The following is a 17,750-nucleotide window of genomic DNA, read 5'->3' as shown; positions in this document are numbered from 1 at the left end:
TCAACTATGACAAAAGAGTGACAAAAGAGTGAGAGAGAAGAAAAGAGGAAAATACTAAAAAATTGGAAATAGAAAAAGGAAATAGATAAAAATAAAAAATTCATTCTTTAGATTTTATAGATGTTTGAATGTTCCTATTCATCCGCTTTAATTATAAATTGAATACTGTTTTCAATACACGACAATATCTACAAAGTTGTATGTGTCATTCCTATAAATATTATTATATTGGCCTAGTTTTTTTATAGCTAGCAATATTGCTCGCATGGAGCTCCTGGTTGTGAGTATAGTAGTTGCACTATCATATGCCTTCTCATGTCTCATTAAAACCCTTCTTCCACGAGAAGACCAAAGTTGCTACATGCTGGCCTACGAGTGTTACAAGCCCCATAAGGACACCAAGCTCAGCACTGATTCATGCGCCCAAATCGTCCTCCGAAATGAGAACCTCGCCATCGACGAGTTCCGCTTCCTCTGAAAACCATCGTTAGCTCCGGCATCGGCGAAGAAACCTACTGCCCCAGAAACGTCATGGAAGGAAGGGAAGAGACTCCAACTCTGGTCGACGCATTCACCGAGATGGACGAAGTCATCTTCACCACTCTTGACAACCTCTTTGCGAAAACGAAGTCGTTTATGTGCCCCAGATCAACATCCTCGTTGTCAATGTCTTGCTTCTCTCCCCGGCTCCCTCCTTGACTTCTAGGATAGTAAACCATTACAAGATGAGAGAAACGCCATGTCATTTAACCTCTCTAGGATGGGGAGCGCGAGTATCGTCATGTCCAACAACTGTTCAAGAACCACAAGAATGCGAGCGCAATTGTCGTTTCGACAAAGTCATTTGGGCCTAACTGGTACTGTGGAAAAGAAAAGTCAATGACGCCCTGCAACTGTTTGTTTCGGTCAGCAAGCTGCTCTATGCTCTTCACAAACAATTTTTTTCTTAACCAAAGAGTCATCTTGCAGCTCAAATACCTCATTCGAAACCATCTCGGAGTTGACGACGATGCATATCAATGTTGTATTCAGTTAGAAGATGATAAAGGATACCAAGGTTTTAGACTCACTAAGAAACTCACCAAGGCAGCACGTAAGTCGTTGAAGCTGAATCTTAGGATTTTGGTACCTAAGATATTACCTATGAGGGAAGTACTTAGGTTTTCCATGTCTAATCTTAGAAACAAGATATGTCACAACAAAACCACTAGTCAATCCGCTATGAAGCAGGTTTCCATCGGTTTGAATTTTAGGACCGGGGCTGAACACTTTTGTATTCACCCTGGGGAAGGGCAGTTATCGATGGAGTTGGAATGAGTCTAGAGAAAGGAAAATACAAAAAGCACAACATGAATAAAATCTCAGCCCAAGGAATGTTGAGGATGAGACGTTTCATTTGTAGGGGACTCATGATGATCCCAATGATTACAGCAGGAAAATAAATCCTCTAGAATTCCTACAGGAGTCCTTGTTTTGGTCACCCCTTTACACAAAAATGACAAGAGAAATTGCAGAAAAATGCAAACAGACAAAATAGCGAAACTGAAATGCTCTGGATAGGAATGAGGCAGAATCATTAGTCCAAATGACCAGATTAGCTAAGTTAATTATTTCTTAATACCACCCCTCAAACGTAGAGGTGAAGTTGTCACACCAAGTTTGTCAACAAGAAACTAGAACCAAGAATGGGATAGACCTTTGGTATGATAGTCTACAGCCTGGTCATGTAATGCTACATATGGAATATTCACTTGTTTTTTCAGGGCCTTATCTCGCACAATGTGAATGTCAAGCTCGATATGCTTTGTTATAGCATGATACACAGGATTATAGGCTACAGCGCAAGCACTCTAGTTGTCACACCGTATTACAGCTGTGGAGCAAAGGTGGAATTTCATCTCCTTGAGCAATGACTCCAGCCAAGAGATTTCTGCTGAAACTTGAGCAAGTGCTCGATATTCTTACTCTGTACTTGACCATGCAACTACAGTTTGTTTCTTTGAAGACCAAGAGATGAGTGTTTCCCCGAAATACACACAGTATCCAACAACAGATTTCCTATCGCCTGTACAACACGCCCATTCAGCATCCGAGTATCCCTTCAGTGTGAGTCGCTCACTATTTTTGATATGTAGGCCATGGGGTAGAGCTCCTTTCAAGTATCTGAGTATTTGCTTAGCAACACTCCAATGCGGGGTTGTGGGACATTTCAAGAATTGGCTGAGCTTGTTTACAACGAATGAGATGTCCGGTCGAGTATGAGCAAAGTATTGCAGTGCTCCAACTGCGCTTCTATACAGAGTTGTATCATTTAACTCTTTACTATCATTTAATGATAATGGTGTACTCGCTACCACAGGTGTGGTACACGGTTTGAGATGGACCATATAAGGTCTCTTCAATAGCTCAGCTATGTATTTTCCCTGAGAAAGATACATCCTGGTGGTGTCACAATAGACTTCTATGCCAAGAAAGAAGTTTAAGGCACCCAAGTGTTTAAAGGCAAACACCCTGTTCAGTTTCTTAATGAACAAGTTGAGCTCCTTTGAGCTATTTCCAGTGTTGATGATATCATCTACATAGATGAGTATCATAATCACATAATGGGTAGTCTTCAGCATAAAGAAGGAAGTGTAGGCCTTAGAATTTTCAAACTTCCAGTCAAGTAAGGTGTTTTTGAGACAATTAAACGAGGCCCTATGCGCCTGTTTCAGGCCATACAATAATTCATCCAACTTGCACACATAATTTGGTTTGGACTTGTCTTCAAATCATTGTGGTTGATCCATGTAGACAACTTATTCAAGCCTCCCATTCAAGAAGGAATTATTGATGTCAAGTTGACGAACATCTCAATTCTTTGCTACTGCAATTGTGAGCACTACTAAGACGGTTGATGCTCTTATGACTGGACTAAACATTTCTCCAAAGTCTAAACCAGGACGTTGATGAAAGCCTTTTGCTACAAGTCATGCGTTGTACCTTTGAAAAGACCCATTAGCATTATGCTTGATCTTGAACACCCATTTGTTTCCCACAATGTTGAAATTAGCTGAGTTGCGAACTAAAGTCCAAGTCTTGTTCTTTATAATAACATTAAATTCTTTGGCCATTGCTGTCTTCCACCCCTCATGTTTGAGTGCTTCTTCCATTGAACTCGGTCCCTCATCTATATGCTCCCATTTTTCTTGGCCAACATACACTTTTGGCTTAAAGATACCATCCTTTGATATTGTGATCATAGGATGGAAGTGTCTCGGTTCCTGAGCATTATGAGCATTTGGTAGAGTTTCACTTTTAGCATGTAGGTTAGTTGTTGTTGCCAAGTGAGGTTCAATATCGACATGGAGGGCTACATTAGAAACAAATGTATTTGAGAATTCTACATGATCTGTGTGTGATGAACTTGGCATCGAGGATTGTTGTAGTGTTTGGGCAGCTGTTGTATGACATGTACCAACTGAGAAATTTGGAGTTTCTGGAATGGAAAATTGAGCTGTTTTCTCAGGTTTAAACAGAAAGATCCAGGAACAAGGAGTGTCAACACTGATCACAGGTTCCCTTTGATAATTAGTTGGAAAACCTTTTTGGAAGGGAAATTATTTTTCGTTAATTACCACATTTCTAGAGATTTAAATTCTGCCATTTGAGCTCAAACATTTTTAACCTTTGTGAGAATCACTATATCCAAGATTGACACATTTAGTTGAATGGAAAGTGAACTTGTGTGTTTCATAATGTCAAAGACATGGAAAACAGGTTGACCCAAAAACTTTGAGGAAACTATAGATGGGTTTCTTCGAATGTATGACTTCAAAGGGAGTTTTGTTGCTTAGTACATGTGTGGGCATCATGTTGATGAGGTAAACTGTTGTATGGAGTGCGTCACACCAGAATTTCATAGGCATACTTTCTTGAGCTAACAATGTTAGTCCCATTTCCACAATGTGTCGGTGCTTCATCTCTGCACGACCATTTTGGGCTGACGTGTGTGGGCAGGAATGTTGGAAGATAATTCCATTCTTCTTGAATACATTGGTGAATGATTGATACTCTCCAACCTAATCGATTTGGAGTTTATATTTTTTTTCGTTCTCTCAAATTGGTTTTCAACCATGGATTTGAATTGAATAAACACACTTAAGGCTTCTAACTTGTTTTTCAAGGGATAAATCCATGTATATCTGTTGAAGTCATCAAAAAAATGGATATGGATTCTCATATTAGTGTTGAGCATTATGGGAGAAGGGCCCCAAATGTCTGTATGAATCAAGTCTAGAGTTGCCTTGGAACTATTTTCAGAGATTTTAAATGGAAGAGAATGTGCTTTTCCATATTGACATGCTTCATAGAACTTTGGCATTGTCTCAAGCAACTTATATTGATAAGGTGCTAGAACGCTTTAATATGCAAAACTCTGATAAGGGTGATATGCCAACCCGTTCTAGAGTATTCCTTTCCAAGGAGTAGTGTCCCAAAACACCTTAGGAAGAGGAAGATATAAGATAGTATCCCTATGCCTCAGCAGTAGGCAGTCTAATGTATGCTATGCTATGTACAGACCTAACATTTGTTATGTGATAGGGATAGTCAGATGTTATCAATCCAATCCTGGATTGAGTTATTGGATTGCAGTGAATAATATTCTCAAGTATCTTAGAAATACTAGAGATTATATGCTTGTATATTCAGGTGGAGACCTGAACCCCACTAGTTACACTGATTCTGGTTTTCAATCAGACAGAGATAGTCGGAAATCGACTTCTGGATCAGTGTTTACTCTTGGAGGAGGAGCAGTAGTCTGGCGAAGTATTAAACAAACCAGCATTGCAGACTCCACCATGGAAGCCGAGTATAAAGCAGCTTATGAAGCAACTAAGGAGGCTATGTGGCTCAAGAAGTTCTATTCCAATCTGGAAGTAGTGCCAGATGTGGATAAGCCACTAGTCCTATACTGTGACAAAAATGGGACAGTAGCTAACTCAAAGGAACCACAGAGTCACAAGAGGGAAAATCACATCGAGAGGAAGTATCACTTGGTAAGAAAGATAGTTCATCGAGGAGATGTTGCAGTTATGAAGATAGCTTCGAGCATAATCTTGTAGATCCTTTCACAAAGACTTTATCCATGAAATCTTTTAGGGAGCATGAAAGAAACATTGGAGAGAGAGATGCCTTATTTGCTTTAGGGCAAGTGGGAGATTTTTGGGAATTGTGCCCTGAAAGCATATGTAGTATACATTTTTTAAGAAATAAATAAATAAATTGAATTTGTTATGCATATATTTTATGGACTATATTATTTTGTGATAATACTAAGTAAATATCAAAAAAATTCCTAAGTTCATATATGTGATCTCAACCACATATTGGTACGGGAGGATTGTGGTTGAGATAAATGAACTCGAATAGTTCACTGTAAAATAAAATTATGGAATCTTTAGATTAATTACTGCAAGTACGGTCCAATAGTATTATGAATACATGTGATCTAGATCCGGATCACTAGTGTAGTAGAACACTTTAGTGGAGGTATTTTATATATAAGAGAATATATAGAACTGAACCAGATATGTTTATTAATACTTAGTTAACTATCGTTTCAAAGTATTAATTAAATATATCAACTCATGATCATTTAAAAATAGATCTTAATCTTGAAGTTACTTTGAACTCCTGTGTATGTTATATGAGTTCTTTGATTCACTCGTTAGGGTCTGTCAGAATGATCAAGCAAGAAACTTTTGTTTTGGGAACTCATTAATGTAAATGGCTGGGGACATAGTATACAGATATGGAATCTATACCTTCTCGTAACAGATTGAATAATGGTTCTCTTAAGGGTTGACTTTTGGGACTGAAAAAGTTATTGAACTCAAATTCATAATTTAGTTATGAATTAACCTTCACTAGTAAAGTCAATGGTACTTAAGGAAACAAGATATAATTAAAAGGGTAAAACGGTAATTTTATTCCCGATTAATTATGAACCATTATTAGAGGGTTAATTTGTATGAAATGATTATATCAATGGATGCTTTATTATTATAAAGTACTCAGGAAATGAAATGTCTATAATTACAAGAGTGCAGTCTCATATTTATAGTGGAGTAATCATGAGATTAATAAATTAAGATTATTTGATTAAAGAGTTTAATTAATAATCTCAAATTTATTGGAGCTTGGAATTATAGGTCCATAGGTCCCCACAATGGCTCTATCAAAACTATTCAAGGCAAGAGTTGATATAAAGGGTAAAATGGTGAAAAGACATATTTAAGAAGAAATTTGTTCTCGGGCCGAATATGCAATTATGTGATAATAGTGATTAATTAATTAATTAAAAATTAGTTGTAATTAACAAAATTAATTAATATATAATTTTCGAAATTATATTAAATAATTAATAATTATAATTTTTGAAATTATAGTAAAATTAATATTTAATACTCAAAATTAGTATTAATTAAAATTGGTTTTAAGTAATTGGTAGAATTAGTTAAATATCTTTATTTTAGTGGGAGACAATAATCTGATACGTTCAAATTGGATTTGAATTTAAAAGATTTATATTTATTCAAATAATTAATTATATTTGATAATTAGTTAATAAGATAATTAATTCAAATTTGAATTAATTATCAGGTTGTTAGATTTTATCTCATAAGGTAGTTTGAATAAATAATTAAATAATTGTGGAAAAATCAAATATCCCTAAAATATAGGGTGCTACATGATTTTTTAGGGATAGATTTTTTACTTTTATTTATTTAATTAATTAATTAATGGAAAATTCAAAAGTTATTTTTTTTTTATATTTTCATTAATGAGATAATTAATTAATTAAAAGATAAATTGTAAATTGGTTACATATTTATTTTTTAAATTTAAATATTTTTTATTTAAGTTAGACTTATCAGAAAATAAAAGACACTCTCTTATTCGCTGTAAAGAAAAGAACAATATTTTTTCTATCTCTTCTTGAAGAAGATAACCAATCTCAGACCTATTCTCTTGATCTCATGTGTTGAGTACATCAAATTGAATCAGAAATTTACCATCCTCTATTCTCTAAGTGCCCACACACTTCTTAAGGTGTAGAGAACGTTGTGGAAGATCTTGGTATGAGTGCCTGTGAGTAGCTTGGATAGAAAGTTCGTTCAAATTACGAAAAGATAGCAAGGACACTTGATAAGCATCAAGATGTATGTTTTCTATTCTTTTCTTGCTTATGATTAATGTATGTATATTAATGAATCTGCATATTTAAAGGTAGTTTAAATATGTTACAAAATTTTTTATTGTACACTAGCCAACCCACCACCATTTTGCTGCGTATTAGGAAACTTGTTCCTAATAGAGTGAAGCTTGGTTTCTTTCCATAATTGGAGGGTCCTTCAAAGTTTTGCAGAAGAGTCCTAGAGGAATTTAGAGTTTTCAACTCCTAGGGTAGAGCATTCATCTCTCAGTCTTTTATTTTTATTTTTTATCAAGATGAAAATATTATTGATCAAACAAGCTAGTACAACAAAAGGCAGGAGCAAAAATTCCCCCTCAAATTACAATCTGGAAACAAAGTTTAACATTTGTCTCTCTCTTGAAGACAATTTCCTAGCATTAATGCTTAGAACTCTTGATTTAACAGAAAATCTAATCAAAGTATCAATTTGAGAAACAATAAAACAACTATACTCAAAACAAAAATTGTTCCTATTAATCCAAATAAAATGGATTGAGGCAGCAAGAGCCGCTGCCACCACAAGAAACACCCAGCATCTTCTTCGACCAGCCAACCATAGACAGTGCACATAACTCTCTTGGAGAAAATACAGTAAAAAAATAGATGAGAGTGACTTGTTAGGAAAAATAATATTGCCTCAATGGAAATGGTAAGATAATGTTACAACTCTATGCAAAATATTACAATGGACAAGATTGATTAAATAAAGTGTTACAACTCTATAACTGAAAATACAAATAAAACAAAGGAAATGAAGAAGACGATGAAGAAGAAGAGAATAGTAAAATACAACTCAAAACAAAAGTTACAAATAAAATAAAGTGTTTGGACCAAATGAAGAGATTACAACTCTTAAACAAAATATACAAGTAAATAAAACAAGAGAATAAGAAGAAGAACAATAGAATAAAAGGAAGAACATAAACCACAAACAAACTCTCACTTACACAACCTAAGTGAAGAGGATTGGGGATCACCAACTTGAACAATGTTTGAAACCTTTGTCCAAAAGCTTATTTCCCCCTAACTCAAGCACTAAGGGATCTCTCTCAGATTTTGGAAATGCTTTATGGAATTATCAAGCCTCAAGGTGTTTCTAGCCAAGTGCTTTAGTGGATAGAAATGGTGTGTCTTACAAGTGAGCATTAGGCTCCTATTTATAGAGTTTAGAGACACCCTTTGAATTTAAAATTCCACCAACCCCCATGGCTGTTACCAATGATTAATTGAGTGTTTTATGGAATTAAAATAGAGATTTGGGAGTTACTTGGCTGTTGGAATCGTTCAAAATTGGATAAAAACCGAAATTATATGAAGCTGTCAGCCTTTAGGGCCGTGGCGCTTGTTCCAAGCGCCGCGACCCTCAGTCAATTTCAGCAACACATTTTTTCAGTTTTTTCAAAACGTTCCAATTTATTCCCACTTGATTTTGTAACTTCCATACACAATATGAGAGTTAAAATCACATCTCTATCAGCCATTTCTCATATGGCTTTAAGAAATTCATCTCAATATTGTGTAATAACAAATCTACACAATAATGGGTGATATTTAGGAGTTACAAATTTGTGATGAATTTGTAACACCAAATATGTTACATGTTTGGATATTTCACATATATCCAAATAATGTAACTCTCTATTATATGTTACAATATGTGACACTCTATGTCACATTTATCTAATCTAAAACATTATATTATAAAATAATATAACATGACTTTCAACAGCTTGAGCACAAACTGGACATAACAAGCAGGGAATATTCAGATGGCAGGAGTGAAGTAAGTCCCTTGTTAGAAGCTTCTGATTAACAGCTTGCCACATGATAAACCTGTGTTTTCGAACTGAAAGTTTACACCAAACTGTCTTCTCGTAGCTTACTAGCTCGCCTGGAAGAAATAGAGAGTAGAGCTTACCCATCTGAAGCTTTCCATGCACTACAGAAGAAGCCAAATCAGAATTGGACAAAGACCTGCAAAGTTTGATGAGTTTTCTCTAATACCAGCTAGTATCATGCTGTAACATATAATCCCAAAGATGAGCCCCTTTTAAGTAAATACAATTCACCCATTTCACCCATAGCAGATCCTGCTTAGAAGAAATAGCCCAAATAAATTTTGCTAGCAGAATTTTATTCCAAGTTGGCCCCTCTCTAAATCCCAATCCACCATAATTCTTCGGACGACAAACTTGCTCCCAAGATGTAAGATGAAATTTTCTCCAAGAATCCTTCTCACCCCAAAGAAATTTCCTACAAAGACGATCAATGTCTCTAACTACACCTTGAGGTAACAGAAAAATACTCACCCAATAATTGCGAATCCCCAACAACACTGAGTACACCAGCTGAACCCGACCAGCATAAGACAGATGTCGACTAGCCCAGACATGTAGCCGCATCCTGATCTTCTTGAGTATAATATCACAGTCAATTGCCTTCCATTTTTTTGTTCTCAAAGGAACCCCAAGGTATGTCAGAGGAAAGAACCCTTCAACCAGCTGAGAAACCTCTAGAATAGAATATTTAACTGTTTCGGACACTCCACCCAAGTAGATACGAGACTTATGATTGTTGATAATCAAACCCGATGAAGAAGAAAACACCTCAAAAGCTTTTCGAATGATCTGAACAGATTTAGAATTAGCTTTACAAAACAGAAGGAGATAATCATAAAAACATAGACTAGCAAGATTAAGAGATTTGCAAAGAGGGTGAAATCTGAAATCTTTCTCCTTGGAAGCTTTAATCAATATTCTGGTAAGATAATCCATCACTATAACAAAGATCATAGGAGAGATTGGGTCACCTTGTCTAAGCTCTTTGCCTCCCTGAAAATGACCTTGAATTCGACTATTCATCACCAAAGAGTAGGAAGTACCTCTCAAACACACCATGATCCACCTTATAAAACGACTAGGAAAACAAAGAGCATTGAATAATTTCTCCAAGAAATCCCAATCAATTTAGTCGTAAGCTTTACTAATATCAATCTTCATCGTACATTGAGGAGAACTATTTTTCCTATTATACCCCCTAATCAAGTCTTGAAGAATGAGGACATTATAAGCTAGCGATCTATGCTTTATAAAAACTCCATGATTTTGATTAATTAGAGAAGGGAGAACAGTTGCAAGCTGACTACAAAGCATTTTAGAAATGCATTTGTAAATAGTGGTATAGCAAGCGATAGGCCTAAAATCAGCAGCATTAACCGGATGATCCACCTTATGTATGAGAGAAATGATAGTATTATTCAAAAAGTTAGGGATATAACCAGAATCAAAAAAATAAAGGACTGCCATAGACACTTCCTTGCCTATATCCTTCCACAAAGCTTTGAAAAATCCAGCCCCATAACCATCAGGACTCGGGCTCTTAATGGAGTGAATGCTAAACAAAGCCGATTTAACTTCTTGAGAGGAGAACTGTTTGATTAACTCCAATTGGGCATCAAAACCCAAAACCGGACCATAAGCAACAGTGTGGGGGTCAATACAACCTGTAGCCTTACTAGCACAACCCAAGAAACTCTTAAAATGCTGCAAAAAATTGTGAATAACCTTATTATAATCATCCTCAACCTGACCTTCAGCAGATATGAAGGACACAATCCTATTGGCGACTTTCCTTTTATTCAGACTGGCATGAAAGAAAGAGGAATTTTTGTCACCAAAACGAAGCCAATCGATTTTACTCTTTTGTCGAAGGAAACCAACATATAGCTTCTCCTGTCTACTAAATTCTAGGAATGCTTCTCTTTCCACCAAACTCAAACAACTATTATTCGAGTCATCATAAAGTTCGGATTTGGCCTGCTGAAATAAAGCTTTACTTTTCTCATAATTACAAACCACATCCCCCATAACCTGCCAATTAAACTTCTTCAACACATGCTTAAGGCAGATAAGCTTCCAAACAATATGCTCAAAGCCACGACCCTCTACTTGTAACAGTTTGGACCAGCTGGCCAAAACTGCCTTCCTGAAACTAGGATGAGCGGACCACATGTTATAGAAACGAAACGGTTACACCCCCATTTTCCTGACATTAAGTTGTTTGAGTAAAATAAAATAGTGCTCAGATATCACCTCCCATTGAGAAACAACAGTAACAAACGGAAATGAATCCAACCTGTCCTCATTAGAAAACATCCTATCCAACTTAGAGAAAATGTGATTCCCCCCTTCTTGATTATTAGACCAAGTATAATAAGATCTCATTATCTTCAGTTCATCAACCAATCCGAGGTGTAGCCACTGCCGAGCATTCACTGAGATTGATCTCCCACCCATTTTGTCATTAGTGTCAAATACAGCATTAAAATCTCCTAAAATGACCCAAGGTTTAATTGGGAAGAACAAATGAGCCAAATCATACCATAAGATTCTCCTAACCTCCAACAAATTAGAACCATACACAATAGTAAGACAAAAATCATGTTTGCTATTGCAAATTCTAACTCTACAATGTAAAAATTGGTCACTTTCTTGAATAACTTCAGTATGAACCAAATTACCTTCCAAATCAATAAAATTCTACCCTCCAAACTAAAACTACTATAATAATCCCAACCAACAAAAGTAGAACACATAACATCCTTGATTTTCTCTCCCTTGATTTTAGTTTCAAGAAGAGCCCCATTTCCAACTTTATTCAATCTACAGACATCAAGGTCTGACATCTGTTTATCTTTCCTATTCAAACCTCTAACATTCCAACTCAGAATGTTGTAGAACTCCATTCAGGTCTAAATTCAGAGAAGAATCAGTCAATACCCTCTGTTGCTCTTGGAGAACACTAAATGAGTTCCTGGTCTGCTTAATTGGAATCTGTTCTGTTGGTTTCATAACCCCAGATTTTTTTGGATATGACCAATGTTGCTCTTTGGGTCAATCACTTGGTTGAGTCAAACCTAGCTGATGTTGTTGAATCCAAACAGAGTTCATCGGATCAGAACTATTCGAAATAACAGTCTCCTCAACTCTAGAAGGGTCAGTTTCTAGCTTACTCTTAGAATCCTTCTTCCTCCAGGCTACTTCAGAACCAGACTTACAAGTAGCAATTGTATGTCCCAACTTCTTACAGTTAGAGCATTTAGTTGGTAACCATTCATACTCAATAGGTTGTTCCATAACTTGACCCCTCTCATTTAGATAGTTGATATATTTAGGTAGTATTTCAGCAATCTCCATATCTACTAAAGCTCGAGCAAACTTAATCATAGATCTATCCTTGGTTGTCTTATCTATCATTATAGGCTTACCCATTGTACTGACAAGAGCACTCAAGCATTTCACTCCCCAATATTGTAAACCAAGATCAGATAATCTAATCCACACTGGCACTGATTTGACTGACTTCAAGGAATCAATGTCCGTAGTCCAGGGGCAGAGAACTACAGGCTTCTTGTCAAAATGAATCACCCCAGATTCCAAAACCAGATCATGAGTAGCTTCATCCCTAAACTTCACCATTGTGAACCCTGCATTCATTCAAGCCACACGCTCTATACCAAGCTTTCCCCTAATCCGTTTAATGAACCCTTCAAAAACTGCTAGTGGAGGATTAGCACCTATCACCACACAGATCAGAGCAGATTTCCAAAATGAAGCTTCCACTTTAATCTCATCAACATCCAGCTTAGCAACTAGCTGACTGTAACGCCCTAACTCCAGGGACCGTTACGGTGTGCCTTGTAAACAATGCTAAACTCGCTAATCGAGTCATTTGGCCAAAATCGTGTAACTAAGTATGATTCGCAGTTTAGGGATTAAAATTTTTGGCTAAGATATAACGTTTCATTAGAAAGTTTAATATATACATTGGGATCCCAAAATATAATTTCAGAGTCTACTACAAGAAAATATTTACAACAGGCCGATCTAAGTGGCAAAACAAGGTTAAACCCCAGTTCATCTTCAAACCTCGGCCGTGGTGGTCGAGCCAATGCATATGTACACATCATCACCTAAGCTCTCCAACTCAAGGATGGTCCAGCTTTCTTTTGCCTTTATCTGCACCACATAGCACCCGTGAGCCGAAGCCCAGCAAGAAAACTTAATATGCTCATGAACAGTAATAACATATCATCAAATCATAAGGCACATGCCTAGCAGATATAGCCCTAATCAAGCAGGCAAACAAATTCATGTAAGAATGGGTATCCAGGATAAAGAATCCTGCCCTCCTGAGTGGACAACTATCAAGTCAGTCTTAATTAGATAAGTGATTCAACACTGGTGGTTCCGGTAACCATATCGGGCGAATATCCCTGGATAAAAGATAGATGACTAATAAGTCCATCTCGGTCAGATGACTGATAAGTCTATCCCGGTCAGATGACTGATAAGTCCATCTCGGTCAGATGACTGATAAGTCCCTCTCAATTAGATGACTAATAAGTCCATCTCGGAGGTTCCATACCCTCCTAGCCATGTGACAAGTAGTCACCTAGGCCTTAGGCCCTGGATCTAGTAACTAGTCTTAGACTAGGCAAGCGCTTATAATTTTCATCAACCTTCAGGTCAGTCCAGCATTAATACTCCATATGAGTCATTCAACGCTGATATTGATTAGATCTAATCTTCATTTGGCTCAGCGTACATGACGCTATGCCATTTCTGACTCTTAGGTCAGTAAAACAGGACCAGTGTTCAACCCATTGTGAACTTGACTAGTAAATCACAGCTTCACAGATGGATCTGACACCATTGCCGATTCCGACTAATAAGTCAGTGCCATACACAAGTAAGCCATGCCACCAAACATATATCATAAGTCAAATATCCAAATAGGGGGGGGGGGGCATTCAGCATGCTTACTCAACATGTTTCTCGTGCATTACATTTAAGCATCCAACATGCATCAAAAAATAACCATGCATGTCACACATACACAGGGTGCAATTTTCTTACCTCAGGTTCGAGCAAGAACTAGTAAAAGAACGACCCTTGAGAATGATCAATCCTTTGATCCTTTAGCGGTCACCTAGTCATAACCAAATATGGAATCCCATCAATAAATAAATCATAAAAAGGTTTACAATATAAAACCTCACTTCCGGGATCCATCCCACACTCTCGGGACTCTTAATCTACCCAAACGGGGTAAAGGAACCAACACCCGAGCCCTAAAATAAGCTTGCTGGAAAATACACTAGCGCTGGAGCGCTGCCCCAAAGTCAGAGAGCTCCAGAAACAGCCCTGCCTAGCGCTGGGGCGCCAGGAATGGTGCTGGGGCGCCATCAACAGAACAGAAACTTTTCTGATCTTCTCGCCTGCGATTTCCCTTGAAAAACAAACCTCCAAACCAATCCCAAACATCATCAAAACATCAAATTCGACCCCCAAACCTCATCTACATCACACCCTCATCAAAACCCAAGCAATCTTACACAAGAACTTCCATGAATTCTCACAATTAACACCTCAAATTCCCAACTGAAAACTAACTTGTAAAACAGGGTAAAGCTTAAGTTCTTGGATGAAACCTTACCTCAAGTTGGATTTGAGTCCTCTTCAATGATTGAACTAAGTTCCTAAGCTCCCACCTTTGATCTCCTAGCTTGGTTCTTCAAGTTGGCTTCAAAAACTCCAAAGGATGGAAGAGGACAAATGGTGTACGGGAAGGAGAGAAGAACTAAAGATGAGGATGCTCTGTTTTGGTCTGAAGGTTTCTACAACCTTGAGTTGATATAAATCTTAGGGGTGAAAAGACCATTTTGCCCCTAGGTCAAATAAAGGCTTCTAAAGACTCCCAAGGGTAAAATTATCATTTCCCACCTATCTTGTTAATTATAATTAACACCCTCCAATTCCCGTTATTCTCAATATTCTTAAATACCAATAATTCACATCCCATTACCCTTTAATTCCCGGCAACGTTCTACTCACCAAATTACCCCGAGACTCACTCCGAGCCCCGAACTTAATCCTATTATGACTAGACCGAGAACTTGCATTCCATGATCGTCATGCCGAATGGCTCGAACCGATCCACATATAATGTGGTATTATTTATAATTCGCCCACATGCACGAAAATACACAATCACGCCCTCAACGGGCCAAATTACCAAAATGCCCGTATAATTAAAAATGAACCCATATGCATGCATTTACCATCATATCATAATATAATTCACATAAACATGCATATAATCATTAAATATCATAATAAATCAATTATGGCCCTCCCGGCCTCCTAATGAAGGTCCTAAACCTTATTAGGAAATTTGGGACATTACACTGACCATCCTTCTGAACTGGCTCCATGAAATGCAGCTTCGTACAACCATAAGATGGAAGAGATTCCCTAAATCGAGCCCAAGTTTATTTGGATGAATCTTGAAACGATCGAGCATCAACCTCTGCAGCCCATGACATTGAACCCAAATCATTAGCTTGAGCAATTGTCTCCTTCCTTGGGAGACCTGGATCCCTAGGGTCGAACCCCTTCACTACATCAACAACACCCACTTCCTCTTCAAAAACTTCCTCAGCAGTCGGAACTTGAACACTTGCATCACCATTGGATGAAGGGAGCTCCGACATATCATCTTGCTTAACAAGCTTCTGCACAGATTTACGTCTCCTCGCCATGGAAAGAGAGAAATCTGAGACTCACACTTTTTTTTTCTCTCAATCTTATTGTCAAAGATGAGAAGAACTTCTTGTCGCTCTTGCAAACTGATATTCTTTTGACTTCAATCTAGACCATGATGGGAACATACTCTACATTGAGACTCATTAGAACATTAGTAACCAGTTGAGATTAAGGGTAAGGATTACCAACTAGTGCAAGCATATCAGCCCAAGATCGTTTATGCCAAAGATAGTCCACCATAGACAAGCAACCTTTGCATGTTGTTTGTAGTTTTGTGTGTGTCTCATCCATTTTTTAGTTGGAGTGTGCTCCTAGATATTTTCCAAGGCTTTCCAAAGGGTTGCGGTAGTAGTACAACCCATGACTTCAGTAGCTATATATTCAGTCATTGAACCATAGAGCCACCCCATAAGCAGCTGGTCACACACTATCCATTGTTCGTATTATGGGTTGATGGGCACACGAAAACCTGGAACTCCATCACCTGTTGCAACTCCTACTGGAATATACTTCGTTGGGCATGTCCGAGACTCGTTGATAAACCCATCGAGGCGATGTCCTCTGATAATGATTGAAACCATAGTTTTTCAAAGAGAATAGTTATTTCTGTCAAGATTAAGTGCAAACAGTTGAGTTAGAGTGTTACCGAAGGGGGTACTGGTAAACATTAATCACGACGCTCCTTGCTAAGACGCAATGTTGGTTACATTGGTAACAAGAGAAGAGCTGGGTAATCCTGGAGCTGAGGGTTGATCGGTTCTTGCGGCAGGAGCACGGCGTTCTCTGACAATCGTCTGAAGGGTAGGACTGTCGCTTGTCAACATTGTTGCGTGAGCCATGAGAATGGCTCTGATACCAATAAAGGAAAATACAAAAAGCACTCCAGGAATGAAATCTCAGCTTGAGAAATGCTAAGGATGAGACGTTTCATTTATAGGGGACTCATGATGAGCCCAATGATTACACCAGGAAAATACAACCTCTAGAATTCTTACAAGTGTCCTTGTTGTGGTCACACCTTTACACCAAAATGAAAAAAGAAATAACACAAAAATGCAAATAGACAAAATAACAGATCTGAAAAGCTTTTGATAGGAATGAGGGAGAGTCATTAGAGCAAATGAACAGATTAGCTAAGTTAGTTCTTTCTTAACATCTAGGGTTGAGTGAGGACGACCTCGAGTCATCACGCATGGTGCTTCACTGGTTCAGAAACACGTCGGTCAATGAGTTTTGGTACTTATTGGTTTACATGGAAGTAAAGAAGAGACTGAAGATATATGGGATAGGGTTTTTATGATGTTTTTCAGAGCTGGTTTCAAGTGTAATAACTGCTTTGGGAGGTGATGAAGAACTTTGAGGATGCCACCATGTTGAAAGATTGTATTGACCAATACCTTCCAAAGACTTTGGTGAACCCTTTAATGGAGATGTATAGTTGGATCAATGATGGTTGTCTTGGCTTTGTTCGGCTTGAGCATTAACAAGTGTTATTCCAACAGATCGAAAACCCAGCTTATAGCTAGCACTGGTCGCTCCACTACTACTGGTCGTAATTAGATATATCAATGCAAGTACTAGTTGCTCATCACGTTAACTTATAGGTATAAATGCATTTTCTATTTTTCATGTTATTGTTTGATTTTTATAAGATTTTCTTCGTCATATATTTTCTATGTTGATATTTGGTGCATTGTACCAAGCACAAGAATGCTTATAGCGCAACACACCAAATGTATATAGTAAAACCGCCACAAAGTATTACACTATATTAAAATAACTATCATATTTTCAAAAAAAAAAATTAGTCCTAACTTGGGACAATTTATAAATAAGAATAAACTCTACATTGTAATAAGTTATAATATTTCTTAATCTAGTTTTTAGAAAATATGCTTTCACAT

General features: G+C 37.3%; 1 pseudogene; it reads left to right on the top strand.

The window, feature by feature from the left end:
* The first annotated feature begins 265 nt into the window (after window positions 1-265).
* On the top strand, window positions 266-17,330 carry LOC133796083 (3-ketoacyl-CoA synthase 19-like; annotated as a pseudogene).
* The last annotated feature ends 420 nt before the right edge of the window (window positions 17,331-17,750 follow it).

This window comes from Humulus lupulus, chromosome 8 (genome assembly GCF_963169125.1).
Source record: "Humulus lupulus chromosome 8, drHumLupu1.1, whole genome shotgun sequence".
NCBI classification, from domain to species: Eukaryota; Viridiplantae; Streptophyta; class Magnoliopsida; order Rosales; family Cannabaceae; genus Humulus; species Humulus lupulus.
This window is presented reverse-complemented; position numbering and strand designations above follow the sequence as displayed.